The sequence below is a fragment of the Mytilus edulis genome, chromosome 2 (genome assembly GCF_963676685.1).
Source record: "Mytilus edulis chromosome 2, xbMytEdul2.2, whole genome shotgun sequence".
NCBI lineage: Eukaryota > Metazoa > Mollusca > Bivalvia > Mytilida > Mytilidae > Mytilus > Mytilus edulis.
Genome location: NC_092345.1, coordinates 69,868,738 through 69,883,500, shown reverse-complemented (window position 1 = coordinate 69,883,500; position 14,763 = coordinate 69,868,738).

Sequence of the window (14,763 nt, the reverse complement as noted above, 5' to 3'; positions counted from 1 at the left end):
TGTTTAGTTCCGATGCAAAGACCTTATCAGTGACTCAATATTAACGCCAAAATATGCAATCTTTAATGACTTGACAACAGTATCGTAATTATATCCCTTCTTAATAAGTCTATTCAAAGGTTTTGTAAGATTCTGAGGTGAATACTGACACCTTTGTGCTTTATAAAGAATATTTCCATAAAAAATTGGATGTGAAATACCTGAACGTATTAGAAGTCTGCATGTTGAGCTATATTTACGAATGATGTCTTTATACCGATGATAAAATTAAGTAAATGGTTTGACTAGTTTGTGATATCGAAAACCCTGGTGTAATAATTTTTCAGTAATACATAAATTTCTCTCGTTAAAATCTAAAACATTGTTACATACACGAGCGAATCGTACAAGTTGAGATATATAAACACCGTAAGATGGTGACAAGGGAACGTCACCATCTAAAAACGGATAATTAACGATAGGAAATGAAAAATCATCCCTCTCATCATAAATTTTAGTATTCAGCTTTCCATTAGTGATATAGATATCAAGATCGAGAAAAGGGCAGTGGTCATTGTTAGTATTAGCTTTATTTAAAGTAAGTTCAACAGGATAAATTTCATTAATATACATACTGAAGTCGTCATTATTGAGAGCCAAAATATCATCCAAATATCTAAAAGTATTATTAAATTTGTTTATCAGATGTTGTTTCGATGGGTCTTTACTTATTTTTGTCATAAATTGTAACTCATAACAATACAAAAACAGATCCGCAATAAGTGGTGCACAGTTAGTCCCCATTAGAATTCCGATAATCTGACGATATACGGAATCCCCAAAGCGAACAAAAATGTTATCTAGTAAAAATTCAAGGGCATATATAGTATCAAAGCATGTCCAATTAACATAGTTTTTTTTTTTATTGCTACTAAAAATTGACCTAAAAGAGTTTGAACATATATATTCACATTCTGATTTTTTGAATGCCCATTTAATTAGGTGTGTGAATTTTTTCTTAATGAGAATGTGAGGCAATGTGGTATACAGGGTAGAAAAATCAAAACTTTGAACAGATTCAAAATCACCAATATAAGCATGCAATTTATCAAGTACTTCCAACGAGTTCTTGACACTCCAAAAGTAATTTATTCCACTATTTTCGAAGGCCTTATTTGAACAATTTATTATCAGGTTTTTAATTGTACCAAGTGTGCTGGTAAGAATAATAGACAATTAAGTAGTTGAACAATGGCTTGAAGACGAAATAAATCTATATTTGTAAGGGGTTTTGTGTAGCTTCGGAAGCCAATACATAGTTGGGACTTTCATTGTATTTGGCTCTTCTTGTAAAGCGGTTGCTAAAAGTTTAAGTTTGTTACAGATTTCGTTTTCTGAATATGGAGTCAGTTGGAATGTTGGTGAATTGGTGATTTCCTTTTTCAGAACCTCAATGTAAAATTTACGTCAAACAATAATAATATAATAATAGCTTTATCGGCCGGGACAAAAACAAATTCCTTGGCTAGTTCTTGTAGTTTATGTTTGATGCGAGAAATAGGTTTATTGTGGTAATTGTTAATAGTAAAATGTTCTTTAAAATGTTGAATACGTATATCAACTATCTTCATTACTGAATTAAAAAAAGAGTCCAAAGATATTTTGTCAGCTTTTTCCCGTTTTATACATTTCATACAGTAAGTATGGAGTGAGTCGTGGATGATATTACGACACTCATTCCAATTAATAATTGACGGGGGACGATATTTAGGTCCTTTACTGAGGAATGATTTTAACTCTCGGTCTTGAACGATGTTAAGATCTCCTGTTATAACATGGGAAATGGGTCCATAAATATATTCGGAATTACTGCAATTACATGAAGTAGGTGTATTTTCACTGATATTAACATCTTTACATAATTGACTATAATTTAATACAAATTTCCGGGTAGATTTCTTGTAAATATAACAAATAAGAGGTAGCTCAGTATTGTCAAAATATCCAGGAATTAGTTCTTTAACAGAATGGTCGTTAAATATACCGGCAATATTTACAAAATCAAAGCCTTTATTGACATACTTAATTTTAATAAAATGTTTTTTATGATCTTCAGGGCGATCAATTTTGGGAAATAATTTAGAATAACAATATGCCATAATAATTTGAACAATTTCATACTTAGGACTGCTATATGAAATTGTGTTGCAATCCTCCAAAATTTTATTTAACTTATTAACAGGTAACGAACAGAGTTTTGTTAACAGATAATGTCTGCCGTTGTTTTTTGAAATAGAAATTAGGTCCGAAATATTGGTATGATTGGCCCGAAATTTTCTTTGATTGCGATTTGTTCTACGACCGTGAGAACGTTTTTTACGAACAGTTTTAGAAACTATATCCAAAATGTTAACGGAATTGGTTCTAGATATATTACCAATTCCCATGATATTATCATTTAGACCGAGAGGGTAAACTGTCTGTAATTTTTTAATCCAATTTAATTCAATTATTTTCCGTGATCGTACAAACTTTGAATGCGATTCACCAGGCTGCTTATTTACTACTTCTAAAGGTTGAACTGCTAAATATTTATTTAAAAGGATGGTTGTGCTTCTTAAGGTGTTGGTAAATGATACTTTTGAATTTATTGGGTCTTTCAAAACGATACAGATGTTCTTGAGTGCGTTTAGATAAATATCGTCCAGTTTCTCCTACGTACTGAATACCACACCCCGGTTTGTTTCATGTGAGTAAATAAATAATACTGTTTGTTTTTCAAGTTATATCAGTTTCAAAATTTAAAGAAAATGTGCGACCATTAAACGTGGACCTTACCGTATTGTTGGTGGAAAGACGGGGACATGTAAGTCATTTTTTGGCATGACACTGATCGATAGATGGGTAACCACGATTTTTATTGTTAAAAATGTAAGCGATGGTAGTATTTTTAGATAACCGATTTTGAAGATTGAGACGTGTAGATACCCTTTGAACAAGTTTAGTATTTAGTAATTTTCCATTTCTTATCAAGAATAAATTTAATTAAATAACTTCCAGAAATCCGCCCCATCTGTCGACAAATGACTCGTGTTTGTCTTTAGAAAGATATAAATATTCTAATATCTCCAGACGTCTTTTCAAAAATTTAAGAAAAGCTTGCACAGATATTATAGTACGGTGACCAGACCCAATTTTTTAAAGATTTAATCGTCAAAGATACTATATGGCTATATTATATATCATTGGATTCGGAAAAATGAGTACTTTTGAAATATCGATGTCGTCAAAAAAAATGTGGTAACAGTTTTGCATAAAATAAGGTCAAAGATCAAATTCTGTTTTTATTTGTTTTCTTCCATACTTGAAGATATATACAACAATTTAGGTTAAATTTTAGAAACAGACATTTCTTCAAATCAATTAACAATGAATAATCTTGAACGTGTAAAAAAATAAATAATTATGATATCGATTTATTCTGGAAATTGGAGTTTTCCAAACGCTTGATCTATTATACACATATTATGTTAAAGTTACAGTAGTTACCTTGCCGGCTGCCATTCAACCCAGCAATAAAGGATAAATATTATTATTTTACCCGAAGACTACTATCATGATTGAAGGCGTGTTTTGCATAAGCTCATTCATGTAAATCTTTAAATCTAAAAAGCACTCAATACCTCGAAAACAGTTACAATTCAAAACTCAAATCAAACAGATCCACACAACAGAATTATGCCAGGAGTATCTTCTGATTCATCTGTCAAGGAACATGATTTGAAATATCTACATAATTATGACCGTTTACAGGAGCAAAGGACATGTAAAATTTTGTTGCGAACAAACAAATGACTTTTTACATGGAGATTTTTCCCTTCAATGAAAACACAAGATTCTGCAAGAATTCTGCTGACATATGCCCTTTGAAATACACGGGGTGTAATGAATCATTTAACTCTCACCAACCGTATTCTAAAATTGACGGAATAGGGGGTTTAGCAATGTGTAATGCGGTCAAAATTTTTAGTTTGAATCGAAGTAAGTAAAACATGCTGCTTCAGTGTCGCCTCATGGGGAGGTAATCTGACTAAACTTACATCTTTTCTAGTGGCAAGCTTGATGCGCATTTGATAATTATTATGATTGGATGGTTTCAAAGAGATTTTTTAAATCATAAAGCTTTGGAATTAACTTTCATGCCCAAACAAGGGCTTCATCTTTGTCAATATTACAGAAACTCTAAAAACCAATGAAATAGTCGTGCGTGTCCTTCAAAGTCTTGTAGACAGTTTGCTTACCTACTCCAAACAGAGACGAAGTTGTGTCGCATCCGGTAAGTGCATGTACAGCAGGCAATAGTTTACAAATTGTTGGGGAAAGACAGACAAATATATATGTAGTTAGTGAATGGTTGAAAATCTTCGCTCATCCTTTACACTGCTTATGTTCCCCATCTTTACCCACAACTCGCTTGTATGTCTCATATATTTATAGTAGTGAACACACAGAACAATAACATTTGTATTAGAGGTCCGTATGATTGTTCTTCCGCTATTTCCCATTTCTCTAAACTTCGGGTCGAAGTTTAAGGCATTAAGTTTCGGCCTCCTCTTGTTCATGAGTGCTAGACAAGTTAAGAAAGCCATTGCTGTAACAGTTTTTGGTATAAATAACTTTAACAATTTCGGGATTTACACAACGTTCTGGCAATGTAAAACTCACATGAGGTGGAATCATAGGGGATTTGTCAAAGTGTTCCAGTTAGGAATACTTCTCTCTTAAATAATCTGATGGAAGCTGTAGACTTTTTGCGGCGTTTCCTTTCGACAGACTTCATAGAGTTGTTCATGTCGTAGCAGTCAAAAACATCTGCAACATCTGCTTTTGTGTGCGTTGTAGAAATTCATTGGGACATATTATTTTAATAGCTGCAAGGTCACCGAATGTTTTACCTTTCTTAAAATCAATACATGATCTCTTATGTAAGTTGTGAGTGATGGTGCAAAGCAAGGCAGGGAAAGTCCACAAGTGACTTCAGATTTTAATTGCTTCACAAAATCAGACTTGCATGACTTTCTCATGGTGCCGTCATCTTGAAAAATTGGAATGGAACATACAGGGTGCGACAGCATATGTTCTATGGTAACATCATCTCTACCTTTTGTCAAAATCAGTGCACGTCTAAATACAAGTTATGGATTTATGAGACCTAAAAGTATTTCCCCCAAATTATAAAACTCCGTACTGATCTAAAGAAAGAGCACACTTGATGACATGTTTAGACATGTTCAAGCCTTCTTCGACAGCGGTGAGCAAAGAATCTCTAATAACTCTTGTAGCATGCATTCTAGAAGAGATATTGATATGACATAGAGGATGGGATTCCACAACAAAGGGATCAGATCAGTCATGGTTCTTTCAGATGATCCACAATGGCAATAACATGTTCTTCATCTTTTTTCATTGCTGTTAATTTTGTTTCCTCTTGTGAATTTGCATCATTTCTAGCCCCTTTCAGCGTTACACAACTAAGGGATTCTAGGAAATGTCTAGTAAGGGTCCATCTAACAAGCGCAGACTTTTGATTTGTTATGCCTACAGTGCCACCTGATCCCCTTGAGGCTTTTATAACGTCTTTTCTGTTGCCATGTCGGTCCATGTACCGTTAAAATTTCCAGATTTATGTCTAAAGGCAAAGTAGCCATCTATAAAAGGTGATCGAATATTCTCAGAAAGTTGAAGCATATCGAGTATGTAAACTGGCATCCACCTTCAGTAATTGGTACGGTTGGTAACAAAACGATAAGGTAACATTTGAGATGACGATCTGAAGAAAGTGACAAATTTCCATCTCGTTCTGCTCTATCATTTGACAGCAAAATGTCTACTGCTTCAAGGAACATATCCCAGTATTTGAATGTATGTGATACAGCACATCCCATTACTTATATGTCTCTATAAGAGGCTGTATATATGAGCTTCGAATATCTCCGTCATATGAGTGTTAGGACTTGTGTCTTGCTTGAATTGCTAAAATAATGCTTCTGAGATAAATGAATTTGATATTATTGATTGAAATGTCATATAAATGTTAATTATATGACATTTTGCGTTAAAAAAAATGATAAAATTGAATTGAAACGTACTCCATTAAATGCAAAATATTCGTAGTGTTTATCTTTTTCATAGACTCTTTTAAAACGGGTTAATTTTGCTAAACGTTATTTGAAATCGTTAAAATAAGGTGTAACAACAATGTATATAATAACTGAAATTATATCACGGATGTTATTTTACAATGTAGACCTCAAAACTTTTCTAAGTCGATTTTTCGTTCAAGTAAACTAACGTACTTCAAAGTCCATTTTACGAAAATTGCACCGTACGATTTTTTGACGACAAGTCAAAATGTTGAGTTTAACCTTTGAACTATCAATACTGTGATTTTTAGCCGTATAGTCCGAATGACAATTAAACTCCTTAAATAAGCGACTTTTTCTGACTTGGTCACCGTACTGTTAACAGTCTGTCTAAGTGTGAGTTCTTTACATAATTAATGTAATACTTTGCCTGTAGAATACAATAATTTAAAACTTAAGTTATCAGAATTCAATATACCAAAAATGACACTGTCTTTATTCAAAAATATTTTTACTTCATAAACTAAATACCACCAATTAGAAAATTCTCTCCAAAATTGTTTTATTTCTGTGCATTCAAAACATTTATGCTCTATAGTTTCTATTTCTTTATAACTGGCACGTTCATTAGTTAATGAAAGTTTATATTTTTCAAGGAGATAATTATATGAGACTATTCTGTGTAACACTTTATATTGGAAAGCTTGTAGTTTGCTTTCTATAGTACATGTAAAAGCTAGTGAATAAATATTGTTCCACTGTTCGTCACTAATTTCTATATTACAACTTTCTTCCCACCTTTGTTGTAAAATAGGAGAAACACTTCCCCAATCGATAAAAAGTGAATATATATCTTTAGCGAATAATTTACTGATAGGCATTTTTTATTCTCATGCTCAAAAACGAATCCAAAGGAGTTGCTGTTAGGTGACATGATGTTGTAATAACAAATATTTCCAGTCACGTGGTAAAGCAAGTTTACTAGATAGAATGTCTACAAAAGTAATATTCAGGTTATATTTTTTGTTAATAGTGTCATGAGCCATTTTTTTTTTTAAGGATTATTCTGAAGGCGTCAACGAAGCCTTCTCGTGGGAATTACACTAAAAATAATACTTCGTGTATTGTATCAGATATCCTTGTTTAATTCTTACGAGAAGGATACACCTCCGAAACGAAAGCTTATTTTTTGTAAGCTATAGTTAGAGGAGGGGAGAAGGTGTCTGCGCAATGCCAGGAGGTGTTGTCGTAGAAGTTAGAAATAAAAGGTACATATTCCGTATATGCGTTAATTGTACCTTTGAAAATAAAATCATTTGGAATTTCGTCTCCAGTAAATGAATGGCCAAATTTGTCTTGTTTTGTAAAGCGACACATGTAACCTGATTCTGCTCACCATGATTGTATAAAATTGGGACAAGACTTTGTAGATATTGCAACTTCTAAAGCCAAGTCAACAGCTCCTTCAATTTAATAATTTTATGATTCCTGCACTCAAAAGATACAACTGGATAAGCAAATGCAAATCTGCTACTTGAATTTATGAATAAAATTGGTATATTTCTACAAGACACACGGATTAATAGGGCAAGTAATATGTCGGATATATTTAATTGAGGTCAAGCACTTAAGCTTAGTAATGACCACGCACGTGATGTAGTTTATGTGCGATCCAAAGCACATTGTTTGAATATAATTTGTCGTGCATATTTCTCAAGGACATGTGTTCAGGACAATGATGGCAACAGTCCTAAAAAATAAACGGTTACAGTCCTTTTCTGAAGAACTCGCAGACAATGCGGTTGTAACAGAGGCAATGGAACAGAAAACGAAGTTGAAGAAGCTTCAAGAAACTAAGATGGTTTAGCAGATATAATGCTCTAACAACATTCAAACAGGTATTTCCTGTAGTGGTAGATTCATTGGAGCATCTTTCGGGATAACCGTGATGATAAAACCAGGATATTTAGAGCTGCTATTTCCCGATTTGAGTTCATCGTGTGTTTAATGGTCTACCAGCATATCTTCAACTGTGTTGTCCGTCTGTCATATTTTCCAGATGAATGTCGAGTCGTAATATATTTCAGCGTTAACGGATGATCGAGACAAGATGACACAATATGGAAACTTTTGTTTGAAGAAGCTACAAGCTTAACACATGAGGATGCTATTGAGCCATTCGGCTTCGGACAAGCTAGTCGCCAGCAAAACTGCGCCAGTGTTTCTGCAGATAGTGTATCTGGTTATTGCAGACAGAAGGGTTCTTTATTATTTTTTGGACCATAGTATTTATGAAATACGACAGACACTTATTGCTGGAGCACAGATATCAAACTAACGGCATGTTACCTTCACAGACAATGGACCAGAAATCTAATCACAGATTCTAAAGTTGCAGAAAGATTTACAGCATACACGAATAACATTTCTTGAGATTTGGACTTATTTGATCCGTTGGAGGTTGTCAGCACAGGAACTTTCTTCTCGATGTGAAACTTTAAATATGAAAAAGAAAGGCTTTATCTGGAACATACAGTTCTCATTACCATGCCAGTTGATACAACTACTATACAGAAAGATCGTTCAGTGTTTTACGTAGGATAAAACCGTATTGATGCACCAGGAGAGACTACATATCCATTCAAGGGTTGATGCATATTCACCGATAAATCATAATAAATGTAGAGGGAGTTATAGAAACATTTTCTGCTCGCAAAAAACAGGAAAATATCTCTGCTGTACTTATACCTTATTTGTACTTCAAATACATTTTATTTCTTAAATGATGATTAGCGATATGAATGCTCTCTGCTTCGAGCAAAACATTTTATATGCAGTGCCTATGCAATTACGGTAACTTTTATTCGCAATACTTATAAACGTTTACTTCTGATAAATGTACTTATTTTTACTGAAGTTTTTTTTTTTACACCGACTATATTATATTATTCGTGTGTCCAGTAACGAAATGTTCGCATAAAAAGGGGGAAATAGAAGTCAAAATAATTGAAAAAAACGATACCGTGTCTCAAAACAGCAAACAAATCAACCAATCAATCGCTTGCATGAAATCGTGACATCAAAATTTTCAAATTAAAAGGAAGCCCGAAGACCTTGTGGCGGACATTTCAAGAATGTCTCGCATTTTGCGAGTATACCACAATCAGCTAGGAGTAAGGCACACATTCCCAACATAATCCAATTTGTCCCGGAAATTGCTTTCCATCTTAATTTGAACTTCTTGCGCGGCTATCGATACAGCCTTTGTGTGGTAGTGTGAAAAAAACCAGCAAAAAAAAGACGAAGTCTAATGTTAAATGTGTCATATAATTGTAAAGGTTGGATAACTTAGTTTATTTAAAAGGTTGGATAAATTAAATTTTTTCCTTGTATTTTTCTTGTAGTATAGAGATGTGAGAATCTTCAAGGCCATGTATTTTAGGATCGCAAAAAAAAGTATCTCAACTAAACTATAAGTCGGTTCAAAGAAAGAACAAATCATAAGTAGTCTTGGTTCGTCTAATTACATATTTCATATTCGCCTCTATATCCCTTATCGAAATTAATCAACTTTGGTGATCAAACTACAAAAAGATGCAATTGGCATTCTTATAGATTTAAATAACCTGTCAATGTGTTATTTGAAAGTACTGACACATTCTACACTTTTTTGTTGATTAATTGAGTTAACATCACGTTTCAGTTCCTGCAACTATTATATATTCTACTTGACAAACAGAGAACCTATTCAAGTATCATTTAACTTTGTTGGTGTTAAGATAAGCAATTATTAGTTAAGTTACCAGCAAAGATTAAAAGGCATACAATATGTGTGACCTACAACACGATAGTGATAAATTAAAAATAAATTAAAACTTTATCCAAATATATTTTCTAATTTTATGGTATTTTCTGAAATGTCTGCGGGATTCATTCATGCATGTTATATATCGACTTTTTTCAAAGTATTTTATAAAATGCCTGGAAAAATAGAAAGGCATTTTACAGGATGCCTGAAACTATTGGATAAAATAAAATTGAGAATGGAAATGGGGAATGTGTTAAAGATAGCCCCAAAAGAGCAGAAAACAAGCCAAGGCCACCAATGGGTCTTTAACACATCTAGAAAATCCCGCACAAGTAAGGGTTACAGCAGTCAACATTGTGTTATAATTTTAATCACTACAAAATCGCACAATATGTTAGAAAAACAACATAAGAAGGCATATAGACAAAGCATATTAGCAAAAATGATAAATAAGAAAACTACATTTTACCATAGCACAATAACACACTGACAGGATGTATAAGTACAGAGCCACATCAAATGGTTATAACAAAAACAGAACAAACCGTAAAAGTAATATGCATAAAGACAAATAAAAGAATACTATAACACGTTATTAACACGATTAACAACGTCAGTACCCAGAATCTATAATTTAAGACCATCGTGTATTACAAAATATTCAAAGTAACATCATCGTGATAAGGTTGACTTTAAATAGATATAGTATGATGTGGTATAAGTGCCACTGAGACAACTCCCAAGGTTGACTTTAAATAGATATAGTATGATGTGGTATCAGTGCCACTGAGACAACTCCCCATCGAAGTCACAATCTATAAAAGTAAACCATTATAGGTCAAGGTACGGTCTTAAACACGGAGCCTTTAAACGGCCTCAAAATTTTCTTGTGTAAAAACATTCAAACGGGAAAACAAATGGTCTAATCTATAAAAAAAAACCATGCATCTTCTTGGTTATCAGGTCATGTGAGAGGTTAACAATTCGCATGTCGGGTGATGAATGCATGAAGTGCAGGGGAAGTTTTCCCTGTCAACGCCACCGGTCTCGTTTCTTATGAAGTTCTTGATGTTCTCACAGATTTTGGTTTACTGTTACCTTCATTTATCTCTTCTTGAACGATTTTTTTTTCTCGAGATTTTAACATCGTGAAACTAAGTTCGCCTTAATACTTCATGAAGACTACATAATTCCCTTTGAAACGGTGAAAATAAAGATACTCATTTCTTTGCATTACAACACGGCCTTGTAAGTTTCTCTTGTATTTATTTGGGAATTTATACTTCTGAAGGTTTATGAGTACGTTCAAAGATCAACAAGTCCGTGCATTTGCTTACATGAAGAGAGTAAATTTCAAAACAAAATGCACGGACTTTTAAACTCAAAATCTGTAGATTCTGTTATATTCAATTATAAGTTTTTGCGTGGTTTAAGATTAATTATTAGGTAATGTTCTTGTTTCCGTGTAAAATAATTCGAACATGCTAGAGTGAAATCCGTTTGGTTATGCAAGACGTGTGAATAGCGTTCTTTCTGATACACTCATTATATATACCTACAGACTCCCTCTTACCTGGTGGGACAGGCACATACAGAAAATAGTGGTTTAAATTAGTTAGATGGCACTAAACCGTGCCCTTAACCTGGGACAGTGATGCAGCAACACAACACAAGAATACACCATACAAAACAATAAATGACAAAAAGGCCAACTACACAGGCTCCTGACTAAGGGCAGACACACATAGGAAGTGGCGGGGTTAAACTAATCCTCCCCTAACCTGGGACAGTGGTGTAACAGTACATCATAAGAACAAACTAACTATAAAAAAAGTTGAAAAGGGCTTACTTGTAACTAATCAGATCAATTCAAAGTAGAATACATATATCAAACACAGTGTAAGCGTGGCAAGATAATTGTTCATCCACACAACAAAATGACAAGGTACAGATCTGAGAGTGCTCTAGCTCATAAAAAATAAGCATCTAAGACTAAAAATGTCAATCAGTACATTTATAACATCCGATTTATTTAGAATAATGACGTCATTTACAGTCAAAGAAAAAACCGACCCTGTGCAATGCCAATATATACAGGTATACGACAGATTGTAGACTTTCATTAATGTGCACATGTATTTCAAAATTATATTTAGTTTCTCATTTTTATTTACTGATAACAAAATAAATATAAATACCAAAAAAGAATATTTAAAGATCTTTTTATAGTTTTGAAATGTTAACTTTTCATAAGAGGCATGTATGTAGATAGTTCAAAACTATCAACATCTATTGAGTGTTTTACAAGATCCCAGAACTAATAAGAATCCTTTGTTACAAAGCACAGGCACCATACTCTGAAAAACATGCCGACAATGGATTTACATGAAACACTGAAAGTGTCAGTGTTACTCGTACATGTTTATTAAAACCATTTTTAAGGAGGCGAATTAAAAACAGTTCAATGCGTCTAGTATATACACGTTGAATTTTGCAACCGAAGTCAATTCTGTTTTTAATCGTGACTTTGAATCCTTTCCTTATGGATCAAAATAATCAATAATAATATTGTCCATTTTGAAAACCTGTGGTATTTTTTGCTGACTCAACACTTACACCAAACATGGAATGTGTTTGGAATCAGGTTATATCGACCTCTATAATATTTATCTGCATCGTATTCTGTCGAAAGCATTTAATATGGCTATCATAATAGACATAGCCAAAATAAATCCTAGGACAGATAGTCCTAACATAAAGGCATTGTTCGGTGTATCTATTACCCTTCCGCTATCCGTAATGTCAAAGATTCTCGTAAGTTCGGTTGTATCGAAATTTTGTTTCAGTGTTGATTTATCTGTAAAACAAAACAAAAACATTTTAAAACTCGTTACAATGGTTAATATTAATGTTTTTCAAATCAAATCATATACAATGCGGGAGTTTCTCGCTACATTGAAGACCCATTTGTGGCCTTCGGCTGTTGTCTGCTCTTTTGTCGGGTTGTTGTCTCTTTGACACATTTCCCATTTCCATTCCCAATTTTATGTATCATTATAATGGTCCTTTTTAAGCCGGTGTGAAGTATCAAAAACTACATTGAACCGATTCTTTAAATGATTTTGTTATTTAATATATTAGTGTAAGTTAGAAAACCAGGACGGGTTTGTTATAAAACTGTTTGAGAATTTAAGAATTTAAATTTGGAAAGGTTTTATCACTAAAATGACAAAATTGAAACAATCAAAATCTTTGTAAAAGAAATTTGTATACACTTGTGAGGTAACCTAAGTTTTTACGATACAAAACATATAATTCCTATTAATTGTATTCTATTCATCCATAGTAACAACCCCTCCCCCAAACCCCCACTCTTTGACGCCAACACCCCAACATGTATAGTCATCATTCATAGTCCCTCCTTTCATTATTTTTTCTACATGGATACATTTAACCTCACACTTGTATGACATTGTATAGTGCCCCATGTATGACATTGTATAGTGCCCCATGTATGACATTGTATAGTGCCCCATATATTTAAGCCGGAACCTAAATGGCAACATAATGCAGACAACATAACGATAAATATATTATAGCAATTATGCAACATGTATTGCATATAGTTTGTCTGAACACTATGTACAACTACTAGTTATTATGATTCGACACAACATAAAAGCCCAAACTAAAAGTTTATATTTTTATTGCAAGTGGTCAAAGTACATACCAAATACCATCATTCTTCAAACAGAAACGTCTATGTATTAAACACGTCAGGAAATGTGAACTCTGAAAATAAATTTTATACACCTGAAATTCTAAGGATACAGCTTAATGGTTATATATATAGCACTTACAAAACGATCATACTCTTGATCAATGTGTAAGTATCCCATTTGACATATGTTTTGAGAATTCTTTTCAAATGAAACTGCCTTAATATTATTACTAGTATGCTTTTCCCAATTTGGAGACATCGTTAATTTTTGTGTGTTTTATATCTTTTATTCAATATTTACAAAAATGTATGTCAAATCTATTGGGTTTCTCTTGCTGAATATCAATTAAACGCGCGACCGAATCACTATGTCGTTAGCAAAAAATATAAATTCAAGATAAACAAAATAATGTTTTCAGTAGGAATACTGACATTTAAGTACTTTTTTTTTTTTTTTATCTATGATAAAAATCGGATTCCTATACAAAGTTATCTATTAGGGTGCAATTCTCGATGCATATCATGTTGGATTACTATATGCACTGAAAACATGTGTCTGATGGATAGGGACACGTTTTAGCTAGCAAAAAGCCATCCACGTGAAGCCTACTTTCATCTTATTCAAAGTTCATTTTCCGACCGACTGTTGATGTGTATTCTTATATTCCGCATAATCAAACCGACGGGCCTTGAGGGGTAGCACATGAGACAAAAGACATTGAAACCAATTCACTTTCTTCATAATTATTTCTTTTTTGAAATAAGCCATTGTTGGCTTTTTTTTCACATGTTTCTTGTCAACATTATTCTTTAAATTTATAAAAAAAATATTAAGTTACAGTGTAAATCAGTGAAAAATTTGATAATTTAAAATACATGCATTACATTTTTTACTTTCTTGATCGAATGGTTTATCACGGACACCATTTTCACGTTAATGATCTAATACCCAAAAAAACATTGAAATAAATAAAAAATCAAACTTGTTTTCTCGAAAAAGAAATTTAAAATTTAACCAACTTTACTTACATGTTATGAATTATTAATTATCCAATAGTTTTACTGAATTTCAAACAGAAAGTATATGAAACTTCAACCATTGTATTCGACTG